A 6,269-nucleotide genomic window follows, 5' to 3' on the forward strand; every position below is an offset into this window, starting at 1 on the left:
GTAGGAAAACATTATCTGAATGAATACCTTAATGGCAAACCACTGTAAAATGCTTCAGCTGCATTTGGGGGAGAGGGGTAGGGATTATCTTCAAAGCACCCCAGCTCTCTTGATGAGAAGGTCAGAGGTACACTGGTTTGTATTATTGCGACATCCATAAGGTGATCTAAGTTGCTTTTTCTTCAGCAAGGGCTTTACTTATCAGAAGGGCATTACGCTTGACCTCCAAATTTGGCTGACAATTTACTGATGAGATTCATAACCTTTGGGTTGCTCTGGTATTTTGATGTATTTGCTGGATTCTGAGCCACATCCTGGAAGGCCACCATAGCTTCTGGATCCTGCATGGCTGCAAGAACCTCTTGATCACTAAGAATTTCATTGAGTCCAGGGATTCCAGCCATTCCAGCCATGCCCCCTCCCATTCCAGACATTCTTCTGAGAAAATTACCAGGCACTCCCCCAGGAAAGCCACCTGGAAAAGAGCCATACTGAGCCTCTGACTGTCATCTGGCTTCTTCCTCCCTCTGGGCTCTCTCATGCTCTTCTCGAGCCTTCTTAACTCGTTCTATTCTTTCTTTGATCTCTCGCTCTTCACGTTTTCTTTTGCTCATACTTTCTCCCATGTTCTGCAATTTTCTGTGCCCTAGGTTCAACTTCTTTCAGCATTGCACTAGCATCTTCATCATAATCCAATTTATAGGCAAGGGCAAGATCATGGGCTGCTTCTTCCCAGTGGCCTAGAAGTCTGTGTGCTTTCCCCCGCCACTTGTAAGGCTGAGCTGAATCAGGATTTATTTCAATGGCTCTGTCACAGTCTTGGACGGCAGCATTTGGCTTCTGTAATTTGACGAAGACACTGGCCCTCTTGGCATACAAAATGGCCAAGCGAGGATTCAGCTTGATGGCATCTGTGAATAAGTCAATGGCTTTCTGGAGTTCACCATCATTTAGGACTTCAATAGCAGCCACTTTTTTATCATTTGCCTGATCCATCATCTCCTCCGTTATCTCTGCATTTTCATCCCCATTTCTTGAGGAGCATCAGTGTCTGGTTCAATCGCACCTTCTTTATCAATTTCTAGATCACTTTCCTCACTTCATGGTTTGTCTGCCTTTAAGTCTTCCTCCACCTTCTTACTATCAGATTTTTGTTCCTTGGTATTTTCTTCTGAGTAGCAGGTGGTACTTTACCTCCCATGCTCTCCACCCACTGCCTCAGAAGCGCATTTCCTCGGTGTGCAGAACGCTCAGATCCTGCTTACACATTTTCACAAAGGCCCGAAGCTCGTTCACTTTGCGGGGGTCCATGGTAGGGAGGTGGTGGGCGAAGCTGGGGTGCTGCGGCCCGGTTCCAGGCCCAGGCACTGGCTCGGCGTGACGGCGCAGAAGGGGCTGAAATTTTTTTTTAAATGAGACAATTGGCCAGGCACGGGCTCGTGCCTGTAATACCAGCACTTTGGGAGGCTGAGGTGGGTGGATCACCTGAGGTCAGGAGTTCGAGACCAGCCTGGCCAATATGGTGAAACCCCGTCTCTACTAAAAATACGAAAAAGTAGCCAGGTGTGGTTGCAGGCCCCTGTAATCTCAGCTACTCAGGAGGCTGAGGCAGGAGAATCTCTTGAACCCGGGAGGTGGAGGTTGCAGTGAGCTGAGATCACACCACTGCACTCCAGCCTGGGCAACAAGAGCTAAACTCTATCTCAAAAAAAAAAAAAAAAAAAGAGAGAGAAACAATCTTACAGGTATGGACATAGAAATATCTTTAAGACATATTAAGTGGAAAAAAAATGACAGAAGAATAGGCTCAGTATAACCCCATTTATGAACACAATATTAAACAAAATAAAACTATACATTTTATATAAACTCTTATGAACACATGGGCCTTCAGACTCTAGTCCTACACTTTTCCCTTGCCTCACCCCCTCTGATATTCCCACCTTGATGTTGCACTTCAGGTCAGCAACTACATTATGCACTTGCTGAATTAGAGTAGGCGCTCAATGCTTGTGGGATAAATGAAAGAATTGCAATTTTCAAACATGTCCTTTACTTTCAAGACTCCCTCTTAGTGTTTGTCCCTACTGTTCCGTCAGCTTAAAATGCTGTTAACCCTTCCCTCAGCAATTGTGATTTAGTTAGTAGTCCTCTAGCATACACTATATTCCACTTTATTTGCAAAATCTTCCCAAACCCCTTAAACTAGAATTTTCTGGCCCTCCTCTGCTTTTCTAGAGCAATTTATAACTTCACCTGAGCACTCAGAACACCTTGTTTTGCAATCAAATCCAGTTTCCCCTATAAGATTCTAAGATCCCGGGGGAGCTTTGACAATTTTGTATTCCCCATACTCAGCATAATATCTCACACATAGTAGTCACTCGGTGTGTTACCTTTAATTAAATCTAATTGACTGTTAGGGTCCCAGGGGCCAGGTACACCAGACCAGGTAGAGTAGAATAGGTACAATGCCTATTGTAGGTTATTAATTGAATGTCTCCAAACAAAGTAAATTGATTAATTTAATCATGAAATTGAGTGCCATCCTACTTTAAATAATTTACTCTAAAACTTCAGGCAATTTAAATCTAAGATGGAAAGCAGGTGGAGAGTGTAAGAGCCTATATAAGACAAATTTTTCTTCGTTGAATATCAAAGGGCCTCAAGGAATGATCTGGCCTGCCAATGCAGGAATGGGCAAGAGAGAAGTATATAGCTGAACAACCTTCTCTCTCTTCTCTCCTGAGGAACAAGCATATTTTCCCGTCAACTTTAGTAGCAGTTGCCCCCTGTGGATTTCCCAATGAATCAGAAGCTGCCTCCGCACAGACTCCTAATCTACAACTTGTATTTCTCAAATCTAATTTATTAAAAACTCATTTATTTTCGACAACACCAGATTTCTGATTAACTCCCAGCACCATGGGTTATTTAATGCAGTGGGTTTCATTGTCATTTCTGATTTCCCTAAGTGCTTGATTGATAGAAGCTATCATGGGCTTAGTCTGTCAGTGTATTGTTCCTTTGTCAAGTGACAACAAAAAACTTTATTAATGAAATTGCTGGTGTCTCCTAAATAAGGTAGAAACCCAGTATGGCATTGGAGACCCACAAATGTTAGACTTTCACTAGGGCAACTAAAAATCATGCCTGGAAGCTTCACTGAGATACAAGGCAGATATCCCTACCTATGCTCCACCTGGAAAAGTCTGGCAGAGTCCACAGTTGTGTTTTCTAATTTGGTGTCAAGGAAGAAAGAGGTGTATTTTCATTTTGCCTTTTGATAAGGGTGATGAAATGCACTGAAGTAGGTTCAGAATGATAAATCAACTTTAAATGTGAACAGCCTTATCTTTTGTTTGTTTTTATAATTTTTCAGACCCATTTAAATCTTTGAGGAGAGTAACCCTTAGAATACAAGATAGAGTTGTTAAGCCTCTAAAATAAAATATGATGGTGAGCAATGGCTCATGCCTGCAATCCCAGCACTTTAGGAGGCTGAGATGGGAGGATCTCTTGAGCCTAAGAGTTCGGGACCAACCTGGGCAACATAATGAGACTTCATCTCTAAGATAATAATAATAAAATAAAATAAAGTAAAAGCAAGAGCTGTTGCCATGCTGTTTGTGTAGCTAATCCCTTCACCTGTCTTCTGGACTGAGATTGCTTCCTCAACCCAATCATAGACTTGAGCTACCCACAGATGTGAATTAGGTGGAAAAGCTGCCACAAAAATGTCAGTAAAGGGGAAAGAAGCAGGAGCAGGTCTCCCGCATATTAGCAAAACATCTTCACAATTTAGTGTTCTCAGTTTGCTGAAATATAGCAGATCTCCCTTATAAACCTTCCACTGCTCTCTTTGGTGCTTTATCTTCCTAGCTAGACAAGGACCCTGGATGGAGGAGAATTGGTCATTCAGTGGAAAGTCCAATCGCCTCCCATTTCTCAAACATGAGAACAGACAACTTCCTAATCAGTTCTTCCCTTCTGAACATCTCCTTCCACAGCCCTCTGTGACTGTAGCCCAGAGATTTGGATTAATTTTTCCCTTTAGCGTCGCATCTGACAGCTGAGATGTTGTGATGTTTATGAACTGTTCAGTCAAAGAGATTATATAGCACCTTGAACAGCTTAGAGGACACATACTGTGTAAATCTAAGCACTAAGAAGTCAGGAACCTGAGAAGAAAGCATAATTCAGGATAAGTCTCCCAATACCTTCCCATCACCTCTACTTGTCTCCCTGGGTGAAAACTCTAAGAGGGTAAACTAGAGAATAAGGCACAGAATCCAGAGTTCTTGAGATTTCACTTCCCTGGACCCTTTTATTGAATATGAACAAGCCCACTCATGGACAATCTCTTACATATAAATACTACTTTTCTGACACTGTAAGAAAGGTGAGCCCTTTGAGATATTTCCCAAGAGGTATCTATAGTAATTTATCTACTAACATTTGTATGCAAAGACGTGTATTTACTGAAGGACTACATTTAGGATTAATGGGATCTTAGCACCGTTTACAAAAGCTGTACTTAAAATTATGCTACTCCCATTTTTCCCGAAGATCGATGAAATTTAAAAGCTAATAATTAAGATGGTTAAGACATGGGGAGTGCATGCTTTTTTACATTGTTATACATAAGTTGGTGCAAACTCTATGGAGGGCAGTATGAGAACATTTGTCAAAATTAAGATGTGCAAGCTGGACACGGTGGCTCACGCCTGTAATCCTAGCACTTTGTGAAGCCAAGCTGGGTGGATCACCTGAGGTCAGGAATTCAAGACCAGCCTGGCTAACATAGTGAAATCCTGTCTCTACTAAAAATATAAAAATCAGCCAGGTTTTGTGGTGAGTGCCTGTAATCTTAGCTGCCTAGAAGGCTGAGGTAGGATAATCGCTAGAATCCGAGAGGCAGAGGTTGCAGTAAGCGAAGATCGTGCTGCTGCACTCCAGCCTGGGTGACAGAGTGAGACTCCATCTCTAAAATAAAAAATAAAATAAAATAAAATAAAATGTGCAATCGGAGATTTTTCCATTTTAAGACAGTAGTGAAAAGATTTTTTTCTGCTCCTGCTCCTTTTAGGAAATTACCCCAAACCAATAAGGTTGATGAGAAAAAACCTGCAAATTTCATAATCCATGAAATTAGGAAATATTTATATGAAAATGAATGAAAGAGTTTAAAAAATGATGTAGCAGAGTGGAGGTAGCCTGTATTGTTAATTAGTGACAGGATTTTTCTTTTTCTTTTTTTTTGAGACAGAGTCTCATTCTGTCACCCAGGCTGGATTGCAGTGGCACAATCACAGCTCACTGCAGCCTTGACCTCCCAGGCTCAGGTGAGCCTCCCACTTCTGTCTCCCAGGAGGCTGGGACTACAGGCACATGCCACCGTGCCTGGCTAATTTTTGTATTTTTTTGTAGAGACAGGGTTACACTGAGTTGCCTGGGCTGGTCTTAGACTCCTGGGCTCAAGCGATCCACTTGCATAGGCCTCCCAAAGTACTGGAATTATAAGCATGAGCTACCGCATCCAACCAATGACAGGATTTGGGGTTTTTTTTGAGATGGAATCTTGCTCTTTTCCCCAGGCTGGAGTGCAGTAGCACAATTTCGGCTCACTGCCACCTCTACCTCCCAGATTCAAGCAATTCTTCTACCTCAGCCTCCCAAGTAGCTGGGATTACAGGTGCACGCCACCATGCCCGGCTAATTTTTGTATTTTTAGAAGAGACAGGTTTCACCATGTTGCCCAAGCTGGTCTCGAACTCCTGACCTCAGGTGATCTGCCTGGCTCAGCCTCCCAAAGTGCTGGGATTACAGGCGTAAGCCACTGTGCCCGGCCAATGACAGGATTTTTAAGATACTAAATGCCACAGAAAGTGAGGGTTAAGAAAAGGGCTAAAAGTTGAGAGATTTATTAAAAGTCTATATGAGGAGCAGAGAATACCCCACCCTCTCCTGAGCGGCCAGGTGACTACCCCTCACATAATCCATACCAAGAAGGATTAAACCAGCATAGCTCCAGACTCAGGAACCCCAGCCCAGTGAAAGGCAGGTAATAGGCACAAGGCTAAAAAAGATCAAGTGTAAAGTGAATAGTGAGACCCTCACTGCATGCTCAGCTTCCAGAACACTGGGAACCAGCCTTATCGCCATGGCCTCCTCCTTTTCCCACCACCCTCTACCTAAAGAGAGCAAATTGTAGAATTCTTCTCCAGAATAACTGAATATCCAAGAGAAATACCTAGAGATACAGATAG

At 42.8% G+C, this 6,269-nt stretch overlaps 1 pseudogene; it reads right to left on the bottom strand.

Annotated features, from left to right (window-relative positions):
• Window positions 1-212: 212 nt before the first annotated feature.
• Window positions 213-1,311, bottom strand: LOC100583360 (annotated as a pseudogene).
• Between the last annotated feature and the right edge of the window lie 4,958 nt (window positions 1,312-6,269).

Source organism: Nomascus leucogenys, chromosome 13 (assembly GCF_006542625.1).
Source record: "Nomascus leucogenys isolate Asia chromosome 13, Asia_NLE_v1, whole genome shotgun sequence".
Classification (NCBI taxonomy): Eukaryota; Metazoa; Chordata; class Mammalia; order Primates; family Hylobatidae; genus Nomascus; species Nomascus leucogenys.